The sequence below is a fragment of the Typopeltis vanoorti genome, chromosome 9, assembly GCF_054136105.1.
Source record: "Typopeltis vanoorti isolate ZY-2024b chromosome 9, IOZ_Tvanoo_1.0, whole genome shotgun sequence".
Taxonomy (NCBI): Eukaryota; Metazoa; Arthropoda; class Arachnida; order Uropygi; family Thelyphonidae; genus Typopeltis; species Typopeltis vanoorti.
The window spans coordinates 24,606,226-24,629,576 of NC_143557.1; the positions used below are offsets into that span (position 1 = coordinate 24,606,226).

The 23,351-nt window shown below is 37.3% G+C and overlaps 1 protein-coding gene across 3 annotated transcripts in view; it reads right to left on the bottom strand.

Moving 5' to 3' along the window:
• Positions 1-2,209, bottom strand: part of LOC150102931 (trypsin-3-like) — a 62,636-nt gene extending 60,427 nt beyond the window's left edge. For 2 of the 3 annotated variants that reach the window (XM_090398247.1, XM_090398245.1), the window contains exon 1: positions 2,076-2,209. The gene's annotated coding sequence lies outside the window, so the exon portion shown is untranslated. The remainder of the gene's footprint in view (positions 1-2,075) is intronic. The other variant, XM_090398246.1, reaches the window with a different exon arrangement.
• Between the last annotated feature and the right edge of the window lie 21,142 nt (positions 2,210-23,351).

The following is a 23,351-nucleotide window of genomic DNA, read 5'->3' on the forward strand; positions in this document are numbered from 1 at the left end:
GCAACGATTGCAATGACATTGTTATCGAATGAGGAATACTCCGTTTTAAAAATGGGAAAAATGAGTGCTGTGTGCAAAGATATTCGTGTTCGATACCATTGATTTAATATTTATGCTCAATGGACTATTTCGTTCCTTACATGAAATCGCAGTTTTCTTTATTTTATTTCCCCATAGTTTGGCCAAATTTTGTTTTCTTGATGCAGTAACATTTGCAAACCATGTATATGAAAACGTCGCTATTACGTTTATCTTCGTTTTCATATTATAGCTTGCATATCAAGCTATACTGGTGTGTGTTTGATATGAGAGCCGGAAAAAAAAAAGAGTATTGAGAAAACCGAAACTCATTATCATTCATTTCCTGATATGTACATGATACATATCATCCTGATATGTATCCTGTACTCCTCTTGAGAGGACTACGTGATTAAATTTGCATTACTACTAATCTCCTATCAACAATTCTTCCTCCAGATAAGTATCAGTAATTAGCACTCCAATATTGTCATATCTGTGCTGCGATCTGAAGCTGTGCGTGTGTCAGGTAGAGGGCAGTAGTGTAGTTTGCGTAGGTCATATTTTATAGCGACCTTCGCTTAGATGCTCCACTGTCACATAACTTGGCCCGGTATCAAACGGAAGGTACAATACTTGCTCTTTCGTCAGCATCGCGACCCAGAACAACTACGTTTACTGTAAATCCGCTTATTGTTTTGCATAACAACGCACGAAGGAAACGTGAGGAATTTCAAGTAACTTCTGAACTCGTTAAAGACCAGAAGTAATGGAGTCTCCACACTACTTCCTTTACCCGTTCACATGTGCCGCTATGATTTGGCTTCTTCACTGAAATGAACGAACCTCTCCGAGTTGCCCATTTTCAGCACGAAACTTTTAAGTCCTGTTACTGCGGGAATGATGTACGCCAAGACCTTGCGTCCCTTACTAATATCTGAAAAAAATCGTTTTACATGGGACAGTTCTCAGTCTATCACGATGGATTAACAGAGGCAGCTTTACTATGTCCTAAACTTCTGTCTATTTAGCATCACTTATTATAACGTATTATGTACTTCGTTGCAGTACTAAAGCAGTAATAAGCACTAGGATATTAAGCATTAGAAAATACTGTAAGATGAATATGAGGTTGCTGGCATCCAGGAAGTAAGCCCTGATTGCTATAGACGATCCGTTAATAATAATTTATATTCGAAATTTGAGCTACAGTCTTATTGCACTGCTTTTTCCTCAACTCTCATATATTAATGTATACAAATGAAGATTAATACGTGAGTGGCACACTCTAGGAACAAAATAATAGAGACAGAAACTTATCATAGAGAGTTCTCTGTTTCCTCAATTAATAAGAATTCAAGTTTGTTATCTGTCTCCGGCAGGAGAACTCCTACAAAAACGATCGTAATTATAATACACTTTATCGCCTGGAAAACATACGCAGGTATAACATACTGGCATAATAGTTTACTTGCTTTGGTCGTAATGCCAACCTAACGTGTTCTGATTATCGCTCAGAATATTTAAAATACTCAAGTATCGAGAAATCATTTATGCTACCCAATCCTTAAACGGGTATTGCTCTCAGCATTACCCGTTTAAGGATTTTTTGTGCACCCATACTGGGTGCACAAAAAAGTTAAGAATTTTAATTAATATTAATATTCAATAAATAATTATTAACAATAATAATCGCTTTATTAAATATTTTAAGAGTATGATTATTAATATTTTAAAATGTTACTAATTGACGAATTAATTTATTAAATTCTAACAGACAAAATGCTTAATGTGGGGATTATTTGTGGAAAATATTTAACGGAAAGAATGGAGCAGAGTGGGAAAAATCTTAGAAGGAGAGGAGGACACCTCCTACAAAGTTTGCAACTACGGAGCAATGCATTGTGTGTACTTTCTAACTAAATATTTGAGGAGACAAATAATCATTATTTTCGTTAAAGTATTATTCATTACTATCATATACTAACTAAACTCTGGACTGATGACTTACGGAATATATGTATTCTGTTATAAGAAAATTAAACTATTTCCCTTACCTAATGAAGTGAGCTACTTACAAGAGCAATAAGTAACTCTCTGGTCTAATCAGTTGTGAGCATCCATAATCCACCCTAGGGAAACAATGACATACTTTTCACCGCACAAGTGTAGGTCAACAACAAGTTTGTCCCGGCAGCTCTGTGTCAGCAGGCCGAAAGGAAGAGTGCTGTGACTGACCTACTACATTCTGATTATATTTTACGCTTCTGCTTCATCTGCCATGACGCCTGTTGAATGGTTAGAAGCCCGTATGACGTCAGGCATGTTTATCTGCGCTATTAGGTTGTTCCTGAGATGTACTGATACTAACCAGCATTCATCTGTTCAGGACTTGCATTGGGATACTTAACTAAGATGAAATTATTGAAAAATAGCGCAACCATGACTGATACAACTGGATATGCGTTTATGTCCAAATACGCGACCTCACCTTATCCCATTTAACAGATATTTCGCCTTAGTATAGTCCGATATGAAACTCCGCATCACTCTACACGGACAGACTTTTAGTCTGTTCAAGTGCACTAAAGCCAAGACGTTACTGTTGCACAACCAGTTAAAGTGTGTCACAACATTAAAGCGTGCGACACCATTGTTTTCGTTTTCTATGGTGGATCGTCAGTAAGTTGGAATGATGCACTCTTCAAGCCAGTAATTCCCGTTCAACACTTAGTTGATTTTTAGATGAAACTATCTAAAATCATTCCTTTCAGGATGATTTGCATGATCTCATGATTATTTGAGTATTATATAGTATTATATGTAGATTTAAATAATTGAGATTCGACAGTCTAAGAAGTGATTTATTTATTCTTTTTTCCTCTTTCTCGGTTTTCTTTTTTCTTTTATTGGACTCCCAACCATGAAAGGTTTTAAACTTATAGTGCATTAGAACAGTGGGTGGGCTAAGAATTTTTTCCGTATTGTATCAATTTATTTATATATATATATATATATATATATATATATATTGTATTTGTTATAATTTGTTTACTTGGTCTGGAAACCCTGCTCGAGAGACCAAACATGAAACTTTTCAAGCCACTCAAAACCTTAAATAAGCGGGAAAGTGGTCTTTTACCGGGAGATGAAATTCATCTCCCGCCTACAGGCAATCACAAGCTTGTTTACAGCGGGATGAGAACCCTCAGCCTATTTGTTGGGGGGAGCGGATACAGTAACCACTAGGCCAGCAGTCTGATCAGTTCGGTCAACAAGAGCCGATTCTACATCGGTTTTCTCTACGATGCCTTAAGAACCGAATTGTTTTCTAGATATACTGTTTTTGTTTGTAGTTCTGGTGTTTTATTATTATTTTTTCTGTATCATTTCTTTCATTTATATCAGTGGCATTAATTTGAATTTCAGTTGTATTATGATTATTTAAATGAGGATCTACTCCAATGATGAGCGAATAAATTAGTTCAGATCGAATTTCATTATTTTTAGCTTTGCTTGAACAGTACCCACTTTTCTTTTTGACATCTTTAACATGACATAATCAATAGAGTCTTCGGAGTCAAAGAAGGCCGATTTTTTCCTTTTTTTTTTTTTTTTTTTTTCACTATCGTCATTTTCTTTTGAGGAAGTGATAACCATGCGCGTATAAAATATCGCAGGATTTGCATATAACTAACACATCTAACATGTAAGACGATAATTTCTGGTATATATATATATATATATATATATATATATATATATGTGTTTCCCTTGCTTCCCTTGCATTGAGCTGCAATGGAATGCGGCCAACTGCTGATTCGAGTGCATTCTTTATCTGCTTTGCTTTTACAAATAAGATACCACCGAATAGTTTTCTGATGACGCGAAACATATTTTTTAAATTGCCGAGTATGAATCACGGTACCATTATTTAGCGACGTTTTCAGAACTGTATCGTATCGCTTGAAGTTTGATTTGAATCTTTGACACCAAAGAGTTGTAGTTTGCGTCCGTGGTGAACTTGGAAACTCAGTGCTGTGATCAAAGCGCGAATTATGTTCTTTTCAAGAGAGAATTGTTTAATAAGAATATAACTTGAATTTTACCATCTCTTTCTTTATATTGCAGAATACCTCCATAGATTTGTGGTAATAATTGAAATTATTACCACACGTAAGACCCATTTACAAGTAATACCCATAGTCTATTGTAGTCACTGCCTACGAGAATTATTTTTATTCGTTTTATAAGTTTTCCCCTCCTGGGCGAAATTCGTGTTTATAATTCCTAGAAAAGTCAGTCGTTGTAAGAGTACATACACACAATTAGAAGTTTGAATTAGGACTTTGCTTTCCATTTAGCATCTCCCAGAATTACGCTACAGTGTAGGGATGATGGAAGGAGATTTACCTTTCTTTCATCGCTACACTGTTCTATAATCACAGTATCACTCTTTCTTAAATAAAAAAGCTTTGTTTATCTTCTTATAAGTAGTAGCTGAAACGTGATCAACGAGAGGCATTTGGGGGGGGGGGATACAAATGGCATCTGATTAAAGAACAGCATCATCACGATCCATTACAAAAAAATAAATAAATAAATAAATAACTGAAATAAGAATTTGCATTATTATTAAAATTTTGTATTTGGCAACTTGAGTGAAATTTATCAAGTCATTTAGTTTTTGTCTTTTTTTCAATCGGGCTATTTTAGCGGTAAAAGTAATCATTAATTCGAAATAATACAGAATTATATGGCACAAATAGCAATCATAATACAATATTATATTGCTATATGGGTTCAATTATTATTTCTAATATAAGATAACGAATTATTATTATTATTATGTGACACCTCCAGGGAGTTCAAAGACTCATCTAGGGAGGGTACCATAAAATTTAAGAGAGAGGGTCCTCTGTTATAAACAGCTTCGGCGTCTATCACACTTATTTTGTTTCCCGTCTCTCATGCATTGTTTTATATGTACTTCCATGATTTTTTTTTTTTAATATTGATGAGAATCTCACCACCGAATGGTAATCTTTTGGTGTAACGTTGTTTGTAGTATTTCATTACCGTGGGTAGGCTAAAAGATAGGTAATTCGGGAATTTGTTTCTCGATTTCAGGCAGTTTCAAACTTCTGAAACCTAAAATGTTTAACAAACATCCATTGCCATAGTGGAATTCGAATTCCGCAGCCCAGTGACTGGTTCCAACCAAACTGGCATTCTTCGTTCCTACTCTTTCCTCTGAACTTATTAAAGGCAAGCTATATGTGTAAAGAACCATGTACCATATATTTTAAATACCATAGAATTAGCATTTTTCCTTCTTTGGTTCCGACTGTTATTTGCCATCAGTCAATCATATTACATGTTTGCTCTGTATAATTACTTCTGTATATTCCAGAATGCCATTGTGAAATGTCACTTCTGATATTTGTCTCGGATCCTGCAGCCGTGTTGCTTGCTACATAAATTATTCTGATGTTTCCTTTTGAACATTGAATTAAAAAGAATATATTTTCGCTGTTTGGATGATTGGGTATTTGCCCTACAGAAAATGAAGACTCAGAAATATATATATATATATATATATGTATATATGTATATTCAAAGAGGTGGTTATCAGAATTTGATAACCACCAATTTCATAATTAATTCATTAGATCTGACTTCGGCTGTGAGATTTAACGAATCAATAGACTAATTATGACCGAAAGAATCAGAAGAGTTCAGATAATTGAAGTGAGAAGTAAATCTTGAGGCTGCCATTTCAAGTTCTGTGAAAAATAAGTTTTTGAGATTTTATGGGTTTTATTATTTTTTTCATGGAAGATTGTATCGGAACAATCGTGATATTCGAACGAGTTTCCTACATGACGAGGACTCATTCTCCTGTCCATGCATGGTCTAATCAATCAATCACTCTCTAATAGCAATCTAGCAGAACAAGTGGGAGAAGAATTATCCGCTAGATGGATCGAAAATACATCTGATGTGTTAATTATCATGATTTGATGGCCTGTTTGTTCATGTAAAGTTTAGTTTCTTTAATTCGTCATGTCCATGCAGTATTTTTATTATGCCATTCAGCTGACAACCTGTACGCACTTCTTTTAAGAGAGAGGGGAAGAACAGAAATCTGAGATCTTACTTTGGAAACCAAACAATAAAGCAGTTGTTTGCATATATTTAGTTAATATGCGTGTGTTCCATTTCATAGTAGTCAAAGTGCAAGCCTAAGTGTATTAGGGTTGTAACTTCCTGTGCAAGAGCATGTTTTTGTTTCTTTGGTCTGTATGAGGTATTGCATTTCAATGAAATGTGTGTAAAATATCAATGGCCCTCTGAGGGTTTCAAATATGAGATTTATTGCTCTTTAACACAAATTTAGGCATAAGCCAATTAGTAATTATGTTAGTCTGTATATATTGTAAGGGTTTTGATGGGACTTTGTGTAAGTGTCACATGAGTTCTGATTCATGTGACTGTATAACTGTAGATATGTTAGATCGTTTACAAATTGCGGAATATCACAGTCAATCTCTGTTCTGTTAGTATTGGTGCCAACTATTTTTATAATGTTGGTTTTGATTTTCAGAAAGCTTCGAACTAGTTGTTAAACTGTCATCTTATGCCAACCGCCGAGTTTTAATTTATTTTATTTACTTCTTTATTTTTCGCTGTATGGTGTCAATCTTTAGAGGAATCAAGAGCTACTCAACATAAAATAGTTTTTATCCAGCGATGGGTTGATTTGTGTTACATGAATCATGTATAAGATATTCGTTCTTTATTTTTATAAAATCCATATTGCGTATTGGATGTTTTTTTTTCCTATTACCGACAGCGAGGAAGTCCATAAATATTAATTTCGCCGGGTTTTCTTTTTTATGTAATGATGTATTCAGTGCAGGTTTTAGGTCTATTGATATTTAACATTTTTTTAAAAAAAATTAAGTTTAGCAATTGTAATATAATTGGTGATATTGCGGAGTGGTGCATTATGATTGTAAGTCGTATATGATCAAATCTAAGAGATGTTTTGACATTAATATTTGAGAATCAATCTTTTTGTGTTATCTGACTTACTTTGTGTCTGAATATAATTTGTGTTCGGATTTCCACTATTGGGTAGGGCTCGCTTCTGTAATTTGTTCCTTGAAAGTATCATTAAATTTGTCAACCACTTGTCTTAAACTGCATTGGCAACGTTCAGCATACTAGATGTGTTGATGCAGAAAGATGGTATTTTATTCAGTTCTTCGTTTATTTTGTCCATGTTTCTTTAATTTGTTTTTCATTTGCTTTTGATTTTATTGTTTTTAAGTTAATTTATTCACGTGTATTTCTGATTGTAATTTCTTTCTTTCTTCCGTTTATTCGCTTTTTAAGCTTTAATTACATGACTATATTTCGCTGATGCCATAATATTTCATGTTTTGTGTATGTTAAGTAACACGTCGTTCAGCCATAAAGGTGAATCCTTAAGCATTACTATTGTTTTTTCTATGCATTACTCCCTTAATCTACAAATTTTTTAATTGCTTCTCATAACTTGGTAAGTATATGATCTAGCAAGTTGTCAGCAGAGATAATCATTACTTCCCTCTGAGTTTTGTTTCGCTGTTTCTTCTTCGTCTTTAGATCACACAGTGACATATTTAATAGTTTATATGAACTGTTAGAATTTCAATATCATCACACGTGTTACGATAGGAAATATACAATCAAGCTTCAAATCATGCGTGACTCTTTCTTGTTGCGATTTCAACACTTAACTCAGACCCCTCTATATATACCTCGTATGTTTTCCAATCGCAATAGGGAAGCGTGTCAAAATGTGATAACAATCTTCTCTGTCATCCTGTATTGCGAAAATTTAGATGCAGCTAAAGAAATGTGAACACCTGTCAAATGAAAGTAGGACGTTTCTTCTAGTTATACATATAAAAAAAAATCTGTTCCGCTATCCAGCAAGGGCTTGTCTATATAATTACATAGCCCCACAGCGGGATGGAAAGCATTTCTTGGGGGGAAGCTGTCTGGGATCAGAGTATTATACAGGCCCATTCTGACGGATGGGAACTCGTTGAAATTTCGCAAAAACGATGTTATGTACTCTTTTCCACAAACAGTTTTTGGGTGAAGTGCTTAAGGTCACAATATCCAATATAGTTGTTGATAATGTGAAATTTGCGATGCACGACAAATTACGAAGCAGTCATTTAAAAAGTTCAATTATAGGTATTGTATTATTTTCTCGTATAGGCAAGGTAACTCTTAGCTTAGCGTTTCTTAGTGACAACCGTTGGTTTGTTACAATAGCTGCTTTTCAATCACAATTATTCAGTCAAAATACCAATTAAATTTTAAATCAAATTTATTTATTCAATAACATAATAAGACTAAAAGTCCTATTCTTTTAGTGGTTTGAACTCCTCAAGAATGATGAAGAAGCAAAAGCAGTGGATGAAAAATGCTGATCGAAAATATAATTTAGTAAATTGTTATGGTAATCCCTACACGCGGGGATGTTCAGCCTGTAGTACATCAGTATCGTTCCTTGGCAGAAAGTTGAGAGAGAGGAAATTTTGTCAGCATTGGATTTGAATAATTGTGGATTGCAGTTGTACTCTTTAGGAAATAAGTGAGAAGTCGGTTTAAGAGAACGTCAGTAGAAGGACAGAATGAAAAAAAAATTTCATCTTCATTCAATAACATTTGGTAAGTTTGGAATTGATCTACGAACGGGCGTTGAAAAACTAAGTAAAAGAGAGAGAGAGAACGTGTTTTAAGAATTTTAGAGCAGAGAAGAGAATTATTGAGGCCAATTCAGATAAATTGGCATCTGTAAAGCCAAAATATAAATATCTATAGAAATTGGATTACAATTGAACGTCTCTCTAAAAGAAAGTGACTTGCATTCGTGAGAGGTGGTGTTAATCAACATAATTCCTTTCTTCTGTGCTGAGGAAATTATTTGAGTGAGCTCTGGGGTTGGGGTCTTCGTCTCAGTATTCAGTGGTTAAATGGGTTTGTGATTACTACAGCGTTAACAGATAACCTTCATCGAGACAGGAAACTAATTTTTTGGTTGTTGAGGAGGCGATATTTGTAACATGGTTACGCCGAGAGAAAGATTGGCGGATAATGTAATCCCAAGGGGAGAGATTTCATCTTATCTAGAGATTTGAGTGTTATCAAAAGTAATCTTGGAAGAAAAGAGTCTTCTTTTTTGTTAAGAATAAATCGGGATCGAGTTTAACGATAATTAAAATTAACAATATTTTCAGCCAATAGTTGAAGAATGGAGTGAAGATCAGAATTTTGGATTGCAGAAGTTGATATTCTAAAAGTTTGTTCATTTGTGTAGTGCAAGATTTGTCAAATAAGACTGAAGAGCAAAGCATAATACTGCTGTAAATCCAATGTCGCTGTAAGTTCGCTGTAAATCGAATACTTCCGTATTTACAGTGAAATACGGAATGTCGTTGGTATACCGAATGAAGAGAGTAGGTGAAATAACAGAGTCCTGTGGGATGCAAGTATTAATTAGAAAATTTGAGGATAAACTTATTCGAACTTTATCCTCAGATCCATATCTAAATAACCTGGCATCCTGATTGCATATTTCAGAAGACAAACCACTCGACAGGAACGGGGAGTACACTTAAGAAACCATAGTGGTAAACTCAATCAAATGCCTTACTGATCTCTAGTGCAACCACTTGAGATTCCCTAAACTTATCCATGGCATTTGTCCAAAGATGGATGACATTGAATAACAGTGGAGGAATAACTGTTTCATCAGTTATTCCTCCACTTATCAGTCATTAACTGAGAAACTTCAGGCAGCATAGACATTGGGTGTTAATGGTTTATCTCCATTACTTGAAAGGACTGAAATCAGTGAAATTGGATGCTACATGTAATTAGATGGTAAACATTTATTGCCTTTCTTGGAAATGGATTGAATATGAGCTGTTTTCTACGCTATCGAATACATACAGAGGATTAGGGTATAAATATGTGACACAGAACAGGAGTCAACTCTGAATCCCAAATCTTCAGAACAATTTGAGAACTGTCAACATCAGCAAGAGCACGTTTGCTATCCATTTTTAATGCGATTCTTTTGATCTCTCGCAAGCATAAAATCAAAGGGCCAGTGAAGGTTGTGTACTTGGAATGATAGTAGAACTTATACTAAACCCGGTCACTTTTTGCAGCGGGATTCTCTCAATGCGTGGTTGCCAATCTTTTCTTTTTCTGCCCCTCTAGTCAAGTGCTGAAATATTTCTTCTGCATTAATCCTATGGAAAAACAAATCGTTTTATGGGATTGATGACTGATGATTGATCTCGCCTCTTTGTCGCATATCAACTTACTTTTGCAACCCCCAAATCTGTCCTCATAGAGAGCATTTATTGCCTTTCTCACAAATCGCTTACGATCTAAGTCACTCGACTCTGAATCCTCGCCACCACTTCTTCATCCCTAAGAAACCCAGGTGACCACACATGAACACTGTAATCCAGATGTGGTCGTATCAAGGCTTTGTAAAGAGAAATGCTTACCTCTATTATTTCTGCTTACTTCTCTTATCTCTGCTTCAATAACAAAGCAATTCTATGAGCTACATTGGACACATTATTAATATACCGTACTCGCTTAACTTCATCTCTCTCTCTCTATCTACGACACCCCCAAATCCCCATCTTAATCATTTTTCCTGTAGTAATTTGAAAAACAGGCTAACAGTATGTGAAAAAGATGCCAGTTGGCATCTTTTTCACATACTGTTAGCTTATTTAAAATCAATCAAAAAAAAAAAACAAAAACAGTAGTGATCCAAGCATATAGCCTCCAGTCACAATGCAAGTAACATACTTGAACCTGGATTCTACTCCTTCACATACTACTTTTGGTATCTCAACCAACCACCCTTGTATTCATATCACCAGTCCATCGCTATTTGTTCTGATTTGCGTAACATACTTTCACCTGGTATCCCGTCAAACGGCTTTGCAAAATCCAGTAGCACTACCGTGCAGTCATATCCCTTATCTAATTCATCTTTCACTCTATTATAAAAAGTTAGTAAATTACTAACGCATTGCCCACTCTTCAAAAAACTATGCTGTCCCACAGCGTATTATACTGTTATCGGCTAATTTCTGAATTCTTTCTTTGAACAGCTTTTTTCCCACCACTCCTGAATACTGATTAGCCTATAATTTGCTGCCCAGGTCTTAAGACTAATACATTTATTCCAGCGATGCTCCATCGCCATTTTCCTGTCCATGTAGTGGTTCTCAGTCACATTTGCAAAACACTCCTATACAGCTGCAATCACCTCTTGATTCGAAGAAAAGGCAAGTGCATTGTCCTGATGAAAGATGATTTTTTCTTCTGCAAACTACGTCATTTCTCACGAATTTTTTCGTCTAGTCTGGTTAAAAGATCGGAATAATATTCCCCGGTTATTGTTTTACTCTTTTCAAGATAACTAATAAACAAAACGCCTTTAGCATCACAAAACACCGATGCCATGATGATGATAATGGAACCGACTTTGTCTTTGTTGCTGAAGAACCGGCTTTTGTCCACTGTTTTCACTGCTGTTTGGATTCTCGTGTATAATGGTGAACCTAAGTCTCATCCCTAGTAAAATTCGGCGCACGAAATCAATTTTATTTTTTATTAAAACGCTCCAAGCACTGTTCAGATATTTTCATGCGCAGGGCCGCATTTATCATAAGGCGCAAGCTGGGGCCTCACTCTCTATGGGGGCCACATTTTAAAGCCTTTCTCCCTACAAACAACAATATAAAAAAAAACAGCCCAGTTATAGTTACAAAACAAAATACTTATTTCTAAATATTTAATTCGAAATACAAAAACTAGAGGCTGCTGAAAAATTTGTGTAGCAAAAAAGGGTTAAATATCATAGGACAATAAAGGAAATCCCAAGTAATACACTAGACGTAAAGACTAGCGACACATAAAGTCACTCGATCACAGTTTAACCGTTAACAGCTCTAAAATCGCCGTTCAGGGATTAATAACGGAGGTGGGTAATCGCATGATAAAACGTAGAATGCCGATGAAGTTTTGATCAGCGAAATATTCTGGAGTAGTCTGGCTATTTCATCCGCCTTGGCCGGTAGAGAAATTAAGTGTCGTTCGTACGCACGCATAACAACTGACCGTTTACTAAAAATAAAGAGCCAAAAGACATCAGTTCGGCGATACAAAATTATATAAATCAAGTGGATATTTATCCAGCATTATTTCAAAGCCGAATGTAGAAACTACGAAGGTTTCGTACGACATTTCAGCAGAGAGTTTACGATGATACACTCTCCGACATTTACAAGTTGCCTTAGTGCGGACCACATATCGGCATTTACGAGTTGCCAGAGTCTGCGCTAGGGCAAGTAGTAAGTGCCGGTGAGTGTATTTCCGTAAACTCTCTGATAAAATTTCGTACGAAATTTACACAGATTCTACACTCGGATTGGAAATAATGCTGGATTTAATATCCACTTGATTTATATAATTTTGCACAACCAAAATGAAGCGTTTTGGCTCTTTATTTTTTGTAAGTACTTGACGCACGTTCCGAGAGTTCGCTTAAGAAAAATACACCTCTCCGACACTTCGAGTACTTTTGTACTGACCGAGAGTTTTTACTCCCTTAGATTTCTTCCGAATCCAGTTCGCGGTGAAGGAGACTTAGATTTCAAAGGGTTTGACTTGAGTGAGGATTTTGAGTCTCCGGGAAGAGTGGTTTCCAGCGTGGCACGTGAGGGCGCTTTGTCGGTGTATGCTTTTCCCTGGAATATGGACGGTTCTGCTCATTATTAGTGTGAGCCTCTCATTGTGTGTACCAAAGCTGAATTGGACGATCTTTCGGAAACTCGTAGAGTTTCTCTACGAGTCTGGGAGATCGCCTAATTTTTATAGAGGACCTCTACTTAAATACGGGTTTATTATTTGGAAGCATTTTGCATTGTGAGAGCATTTTGAGTCTCCTGGGAGGGTGCTTTCCAGTGCTGCAAGTGACGGCGCTTTGTCGGTGGAAGATTTTTCCTGGAATATGAGCGGTTTTGCTCAGTGATAGGCTGAGCCTGTCACAGAGTGGAACCAAAGCTGAGTTGATCGAATTTTTGGCCACTCGTAGGAAGTGGTCTGGGAGATCGCCTGACTTTTAGAGAGGACCTTTTCTTAAACATCAGTCTTGTCAACAAATCAGTCGAAATCGATCGAATGTGCATCATGAGCAGTACAATAAAATCGGCTCATTGCGCATCAGGCGCAGTAAACGAAAATCGGACTATTGTGCAATATGCACAGTAGAACAAAATCGGTCCAATGCGCATCACGCACAGCAGACTAAAATCGGTTCACTGTGCATCATGAACAGCAAAAGAAAATCTATTTCGCATCATGTACAGTAGACTAAAATCGGTCCATTACTCATTATGCGCAGTAGAACTAAATCGGACTATGGTGTATCTTGCGCAGCAGAACAAAATCAGTCCATTGCACATCATGGCTAGTAGAATAAAATCAGTCCATTGCACATCATGGCTAGTAGATGAAAATCGGACAATTGCGCATCACGCGCAGTAGAATAAACTCGGTCCATTGCACATCAAGCGCATTAGGCGAAAATTGATCCTTTCCACATTATGCGCAGTACACGAAAATCGGAATACTGCGCAACATAAGCAGTAGAATATAATCGGTCCATTGCATATCATGTGCAGTAGAAAAACATCGGACTATTGCACAACATGCGCAGTAGAGAAAAATATATCCTTTGCGCATATGCACAGTAGACCAAAACCGGTCCATTGTGCAACATGCGTAGTTGAATATAATCGGTCCTTTGTGCATCACACTCACTGCACGAAATCGGGCTATTGCGCAATATGCGCAGCAGAATAAAATCGGTACATTGCGCATCATGCGCAGTAGATGAAAATCGGTCCTTTGCGCATCATGCGCAGTAGATGAAAATCGGTCCTTTGCGCAACAAGCGCAGTAGACGAAAATCGGTCCTTTGCGCAACAAGCGCAGTAGACGAAAATCGGTCCTTTGCGCAATAAGCGCAGTAGACAAAAATCGGTCCTTTGCGCAACAAGCGCAGTAGACGAAAATCGGTCCATTGCGCAACATGCGCAGTAGAATAAAATCGATCCTTTGCGCATTATGCGCACTAGACGAATATCGGACTATTGAGCAACATGAGGAGTAGAATAAAATCGGACATTGCGCAGTAGAATAAAGTACAGCACAGAGATTGTATAACCTTAAACATTCCCGACATATCATTTGACTCCATAGTATTGAAAGGTAACTTGAGCACTTTCTCCTTGGAAGAGATAACGACAGAAACAAATACTAATACTTCGTATCATAAATTTATTGTATGATTAAACAATGAAATAAAAGACTCGATTAAAGTTAAAATAATAGACAAATCGAAAGAAACAAAACCCTGGATTACACAGGAAATCAGAAACTACATGAAAGTTAGCAAAAAAATTTATATAAAGTTCAAAGAATACCCACACGATCAATATCATAAACACAGTTTCAAGTTCTAAAGAAATCTAATACACCATAAATTAAAAGCAAGTAAAAACGAATACTACAGAAATCAATTCCTGAAATGCCAAAGCAACCCTAGAAAACCATGGAAGTTTGTGAATAAATTAATCGGCAAGGACTTACACAAACAAACCCTCCCAATACTTAAAGATATCGATACGAATAGAGAAATCGGAGACTTGCTGAAGATTTCCAGGTCAAGGAAATCATTCGGATAAATCCTAAAACCACCGCTCGAATTGCAATTATTGATAACTCCATATATCTTTTCCCTACTTCTTAAATCGGAATCAAAACTGTGACAGCTTGCCTAAAAACAACAAAAAATTCAGGATACGATGGTGTTAACACAAGAATTGTGAAAGAATGCCAAATGTACATTATGGAACCCCTAATGTACATTTTGAACTTATCAATGATGACAGGCACGTTTCCATGAGATATTAAGAAAGTCGTAGTTGTACCTATTTACAAAAAGAGAAACAAAAATTACTTGGAAAACTGCAGACCGAACTCCTTTCTACCGGTCATAATGACGAAAATATTAGAGAAATTGTTAAAAATTAGACTCAAGAACGTTTGGATAAAAACAACTTTTTCCAAATTTCGATTCAGGCAAACGTTTAGCACAGAACATGCTTTACTGAACTTCACAAACAGAATCTATACCATTGAAGAACATAAACTAACATTAGTAGTGTTCCTAGATATACGCAATGCTTTAGGCAATGTATGCCATGAAATTTTAATTTAAAAAATGTAAAATTCATAGGAATACCAGGTGCTACCCTAAACTGGTTCAAAAATTACTTTAATGTGAGATCAAAAATTTAAAAATAAACAACAGTTATAAGCAGGTAAAAAACAGTAGGCTACGGTGTACCAAAAGGATCTCTCTTAGGACCAATTTTATTTAATATTTATATCGATCCCTTCTGCAGTCTTAAACTAAACAGTAACATAAATACTTTGCAGATGTATTAGATACAGTAATAGTTTTCTCTACAGACTACCGAACAAATGCAAATCATAGTGAATGCTGATCTTTTTAAAGTCACAAATTGCGCATCATGTGCACTAGGCGAAAATCGGTCCATTGCACACCATGCGCAGTAGACGAAAATCGGTCCATTGCGCAATATTCAATGTACCGATTTTTTTTAAATCGGTCCAGAATGAAGTAATTCAATTCTTATCTAACAAAAAATTGCACTGCAATGTGTTACAAATACAGCATACTATCGATATGCCGTATTTGTTACACAACATACATTTCCTTAGATATTTAGACGCCTATAGGGGACTATTATTCATAATAAACGACAACGAATGTGTAAATATCAATCGAGATTTTTCTTCAGTAGAAACAAGGGCCTAAAATATATGCGAGGGTTGTGAACAACTTCTCCGCATAACAATGAAGAAAAAAATTTATAATTTCACAATTATTTTTATTCTTCAACATAATCTCCCTTAACACTAATACATTTATTTAAGTGATGCTTCATCGCCATTTTCCTCTCCTTGTAGTGGTTCTCAATAACATCGGCAAAACACCCCTATACAGCTGCAATCACCTCTTGTTTCGAATAAAAGGCAGTTGCATTGTACTGATGAACGATGATTTTTTCTTCTGCAACCTAGGTCATTTCACACGAATTTTTTCGAACCGGCTTCTGTCCACTGTTTTCATTGCTGTTTGGATTCTGGTGTATAATGCTGAACCCAAGTCTCATCTCTAGTAAAAAAAATCGACGCATGAAATCAGTTTTATTTTTTATTAAAACGCTCCAAGCATTGTTCAGAGATGTTCGTGTGGAGGGAGGGCCGTATTTATCATAAGGCGCAAACTGGGCCACACTCTCTATGGGGGCGAAATTTTAAAACCTTTTTCATACAAATAACAATATAAAAAAACAGCCTAGTTGTAGTTACAAAATAAAATACTTATTTTAAATATTTAATTCGTAATATAAAAATTAGAGGCTGCTGAAATATTTGTGCCGCAAAAAATGGTCAAATATCATACGACAATAAAGGAAGTCTCAAGTAATACAGTACACATAAAGACTAGTGACACATAATTCTCTCGATCACAGTTTAACCGTTAACGGCTCTAAAATCTCCGTTCAGGGATTAATGGCGGAGGTGGGTAATCGCATGGTATAACGTAGAATGAGAATGAAGTTTTGATCATTAAAAAATTCTACAGTGGTCTATCTATTTCATCCGCCTTAGCCGGTAGAGAAGTTAGGTGTCGTTCGTAAGCACGCGTAACAACTGATAGTTTACTAAAAATAAAGTGCAATTAGATCGGAATTCGACGATTCAAAATTATATAAATTAAGTGGATACTACATAGAGCGTTATTTAAAAGCCGAATGTAGAAACTATGAAAGTTTCGTACGAGATTTCAGCAGAGAGTTTACGGAAATACACTCACCGGCGTATACGAGTTGCCTTAGCGCAGACCACAAATCGGCATTTACAAGTTGCCCAAGCCCGTGCGCTGACAACTCGTAAATGCCGGCGAGTGTATTTCCGTTAAATCTCTAGAGAAATTTCGTACGAAATTTACGGAAGTACTACATTCGGATTGGAAATAATACTGGATTAAATATCCAATTGATTTATATAATTTTCACCTCTAAACTGAAGCCTTTTGGCTCTGTATTTTCAGTAAGTATTTTACGCACGTTCCGAGAGTTGGCTTACGAAAAATACACCTCTTAGAAACTTCCAGTTCTTTTGTACTGACCGAGAGTTTTTGCTCCCTTAGATTTCTTCCGAATCCAGTTCCCGGTGAAGGAGACTTAGATTTTGGGATGTTTGCCTTGAGAGAGGATTTTTAGTCTCCGGTAAGTGTGATTTTCAGCGTCGCACGTGAAGGCGTTTTGTCGGTGTATGTCCGAACGTAGAAACAATTTTAAAAATATTTTTAACGATGCCTATTACAAATGAAAGTGCTGAATCGCTTAATTTCAGTGTTGAAACGAATAAAAAAGTATTTAGGAAGAAACTAAATAAAATAAGTGACCTGCCGTTATTATGCATTAAATCAGATATAATCGTCTCGATTAATTATGATCATATTATATTTGCTAAATCCAAAGCCAGAGGGAAAAAAACTTTTATTTTTTATTATTTTTTTAAAATATGAATTTGAATTGGTTTTTTTTTACCTTTTTTAAAATGCAAATATATATTACTTAAGTATAAAGAGATAATAAGCTTCATTTCGGCAATGAAAACATTACTTAAATTAAGGGGATATTAAATCACACATAGTTTTAAAACCGAATAAGAAACTCAAAGATTGGAATCAGAGAGTATGTTGCCGAATATAGTAAACTGTAAAGTATCGGCGACACTAGCGTTAGCCAATGCAAGTGATCCTAGTACGGTTGCACCTGTTTGGAAAACTCGTTCTCAGAGTACATAAGTTCTTTTCGCTATACACTTTGGTATTAGGTCTAGCTACTCACTGATGAAGCCTCAAAAAAGGCTCAAACCGGTCTGGGTAGTGCCCTCCCTCCATAATGTAAGAACAGCATACATTTCCTAGGAAATGTGTTTTTACATTATGGAAAATACCTAAGAATAGCGAACTGAACTTCCCAACCTTTGCAACGAGCTACCCTGGTATTGCACTACGTACTAGGATCACTTGCATTGGCTAACGCTAGTGTCGCCGATATTTTATAGTTTACTATATTCGGCAAGAAACTCTCTGATTCCAATCTTTGAGTTTCTTATTCGGTTTTAAATCTATGTGGGATTTAATATCCCCTTAATTTAAGCAAATATATGAATATCAAAATTATGTTACTTTCATTTTATTTAAATGAGTTATTATGGAAATGTGAACTTTGTGTGTGAATTTGATTAACTGTAATAGATTTGTTCTTTTGAGGCCTCATAATGATGTTGCGCCTACAGTCTCCAAAAGTATAAATGTGGCCATGTTCATGCGAGTGAGTTTTTAATCTGCAGTGAGCAAGATCCTCATCCCTATTGCGCAAAGCTTTCTCATTTGTAATCCTTCATGTGAAATATATCTTAAACGTTCTTTTCAAATGCGTTTTTTTCATCAATTTCACGCAATTTGACTCACCGCTCATACAACAACATGCATTTAATCAATGGTGTTCTTACAGTATTTTTAACGTCTTCACATGGATCATCTTGAAGGCTATGATACAGCCATGTTAACCCAATTATTATTTGTCGGAAACGAAGGAGAAGAGCGCCCATAAACTTTTAGGAAATTCGAATGAATTTCTTTTGGCGTTAAACGTACTTTTTCAACGAATTTTATTAAAAGCACGATAATCCATTTTATCCATTTCAAGGGATACAGACAACACGTTTGATTCAGAGAGCTGTAAAAAACAATCTACTTGATAGAATGACTTGCAATTTCACATTGATTCTTATGACTTATTAAAACTTAAACAAAATCGGTTTCATAGTGATATTTTTGGACCACACTCCTTATTATAAAGAAGCAACACACAAACATCATTGGTGCTGAATATTTAGCACCAAAATGGTCAGCACCCTACCTTTTACAATAAGTAATGAAACTAACCAAAACAAATAAAAAAACTCGAATAAAAGAATTTTTATTTTCACACAGAACTGACAGAACTCTGTCCAGAATAATAATATACATAATTGATTTTTTCATATTGGTATTAAAAAGAACCTGTTGCAGGTGAAAATATTAAAAAAATTAAATACTATTTAAGTACTTTGTATTTTCTTTCCTAATTAATGTTAAGCAACTTTCTCTGTACATATTAACATGAACCCTGCAATTTTATTAGGCTATTATTTTAGAGTATTATATAATATGTATCTTATATATATACATAAATGATAATATATGTATATTATATAGATGTTCATGTGTGTACATAATGGAAGTGCATTACATAATTCAACATTTTTATTATAATAAGAAGCTTACAAATAAAGTAACTTACAATAAAATGAAAGAAACCAAAATGGGGCCTATACATCATGCCCAGTAGATCAAAACCGATCTATTCAGCATCAATCGCAGTACAAGAAATTCAGTGTATAGCGCAAAAAGCACCATAGACTAAAATCGGTCCAATGCTCATAATGAGCAGTAGACGAAAATTGGTCCATTGCACATCATGCTCCATAGGACAAAATCGGCCCATTGCGCATCATGAGAACCCGACGAAAATCGGACTGTTACACACCATGTGCAGTAGAATAAGAACAGTCCATTGCACATTACGCGCAGTAGACTAAAATCGGTCCATTGCGCATCATGCTCTGTACAAGAAAATCTTACTATTGCATAACATGTGCAGCATACAAAAATCTATTCTTTGCGCATCATTCAGAGTAGAAGAAAATCAGACTATTGCACAATATGCGATGCGGAATAAAATCGTTCCATTGCACATCATGCACAGTAGACGAAAATCGGTCCATTGCGCAACATGCGTAGTTGAATATAATCGGTCCTTTGTGCATCACATGCACTAGACGAAATCGGTCTATTGTACAATATGCGCAGCAGAATAAAATCGGTAAATCATGTGCAATAGATTAAAATCGATTCTTTGCTCATCATGCAGAGTAGACGAACATCGGTCTATTGTGCAAAATGCAGAGTAGACTAAAATCGGTCCATTGCACATAATGCGCATTAGGTGAAAATCAGTCAAGTGTGCAACATGCGCAGTAAACGAAAATCTATCTTTTGCAGATCATGCGCAGTACACGAAAATCGAAATATTGTGCAACATGAGCAGTAGAATAAAATCTGTCCATTGCGCATCATGTGCAGTAAAGGAAATTTGGACAATCTCATCATGCGCAGTAGACGAAAATCGGTCCATTGCGCATCATGCGCAGTAGATGAAAATCGGTCCATTGCGCATCATGTGCAGCAGACGAAAATCGGTCCATTGCGAATCATGCGTAGTACACGAAAATCGGTCCATTGCGCATCATCCGCAGTAGACGAAAATCCGTCCATTGCGCATCATGCGCAGTAGAAGAAAATCGGTCAATTGCGCATCATGCTCAGTAGACGAAAATCGTTCCTAGACGAAAATCGGTCCATTGCGAATCATACACAGTAGACGAAAATCGTTCCATTGCGCATCATGCGCAGTAGAAGAAAATGGGTCCATTACGCATCATGCGCAGTAGACGAAAATCGGTCCATTGCGCATCATGCGCAGTAGAGGATAATCGGTCCATTGTGCATCATGTGCAGTAGACGAAAATCGTTCCTAGATGAAAATCGGTTCATTGCGAATCATGCGCAATAGACGAAAATCGGTCCATTGCGCATCATGCGCAGTAGACGAAAATCAGTCCATTGCGCATCATGCGCAGTAGAAGAAAATCGGTCCATTGCGCATCATGTGCAGTAGACGAAAATCGGTACATTGCGCAACATGCGCATAGTGGCGAAAATCGGTCCATTGCGAATCATGCGCAGTAGACCAAAATCGGTAAATTGCGCATCATGCGCAGTAGACGAAAATCAGTCCATTGCGCATCATGCGCAGTAGAAGAAAATCGGTCCATTGCGCATCATGTGTAGTAGACGAAAATCGTTCCTAGACGAAAATCGGTCCATTGCGAATCATGCGCAGTAGACCAAAATCGGTAAATTGCGCATCATGCGCAGTAGACGAAAATCGGTCCATTGCGCATCATGCGCAGTAGACGAAAATCGGTAAACTGCGCATCATGCGCAGTAGACTAAAATCGGTCCATTGCACATCATGCACAATAGAAGAAATTCGTTCCTAGACGAAAATCGGTCCATTGCGAATCATGCGCAGTAGGCGAAAATCAGTCCATTGCGCATCATGCGCAGTAGAAGAAAATCGGTCCATTGTGCATCATGTGCAGTAGACGAAAATCGTTCCTAGACGAAAATCGGTCCATTGCGAATCATGCGCAGTAGACCAAAATCGGTCCATTGCGCATCATGCGCAGTAGACGAAAATCGGTCCATTGCGCATCAGGCGCAGTAGACGAAAATCGGTCCATTGCGCATCATGCGCAGTTGAAGAAAATCGTTCCTAGACGAAAATCGGTCCATTGCGACTCATGCGCAGTAGACGAAAATCGGTCCATTGCGCATCATGCGCAGTAGACGAAAATCAGTCCATTGCGCATCATGCTCAGTAGAAGAAAATCGGTCCATTGCGCATCATGCGCAGTAGACGAAAATCGTTCCTAGACGAAAATTGGTCCATTGCGTATCATGCACAGTAGACGAAAATCGGTCCATTGCGCATCATGCGCAGTAGACGAAAATCAGTCCATTGCGCATCATGCGCATTAGAAGAAAATCGGTCCATTGCGCATCATGTGCAGTAGACGAAATTCGGTCTATTGCGCATCATGCGCAGTAGAAGAAAATCGTTCCTAGACGAAAATTGGTCCATTGCGAATCATGCGCAGTAGACGAAACTCGGTCCATTGCGCATCATGCGCAGTAGGCGAAAATCGGTCCATTGCGCATCATGCGCAGTAGAAGAAAATCGGTTCATTGCGCATCATGTGCAGTAGAAGAAAATCGTTCCTAGACGAAAATCGGTCCATTGCGCACCATGCGCATTAGGCGAAAATCGGCCCATTGCGCACCATGCGCACTAGTCGAAAATCGGTCCTTTGCGTACCATGTGCACTAGGAGAAAATCGGTCCTAGACGAAAATCGGTTCCTTTGCACACCATGCACCCTAGACCAAAATCGGTCCTTTGCAAACCATGCGCACTAGAACCAAAATCGGTCCTTTGTGCTGCATGCGAAATAGACGAATATCGGTGCTTTGCGCATCATGCACACTATCCGAAAATCGGTTCCATTGCGCATCATGCGCAGTAGACGAAAATCGGTTCCTAGACGAAAATAGGTCCATTGCGAATAATGCGCACTAGACCAAAATCGGTCCTTTGCGCACCATGTGCAGTAGAAGAAAATCGGTCCATTGCGCATCATGCACAGTAGACGAAAATCGGACCATTGCTCATCATGTGCAGTAGACGAAATCGTTCCTAGACGAAAATCGGTCCATTGCGCATCATGCGCAGTAGACGAAAATCGGTCCATTGCGCATCATGCGCAGTAGACGAAAATCGGTCCATTGCGCATCATGCGCAGTAGACGAAAATCGGTCCATTGCGCATCATGCGCAGTAGACGAAAATCGGTCCATTGCGCAATATGCGCAGTAGAAGAAAATCGGTCCATTGCGCATCATGCGCAGTAGACGAAAATCGTTCCATTGCGCATCATGCGCAGTAGACGAAAATCGGTCCATTGCGCATCATGCGCACTAGGCGAAAATCGGTCCATTGCGCACCATGCGCAGTAGACGAAAATCGGTCCATTGCGCATTATGCACAGTAGGACGAAAATCGGTCCATTGCGCATTCATGCGCAGTAGAAAATCGGTCCATTGCGCATCATGCGCAGTAGACGAAAATCGGTCCATTGCGCATCATGCGCAGTAGACGAAAATCGGTCATTGCGCATCATGCGCAGTAGACGAAAATCGGTCCATTGCGCATCATGCGCAGTAGACGAAAATCGGTCCATTGCGCATCATGCGCAGTAGACGAAAATCGGTCCATTGCGCATCATGCGCAGTAGACGAAAATCGGTCCATTGCATATGCGCACTAGAAAATCGG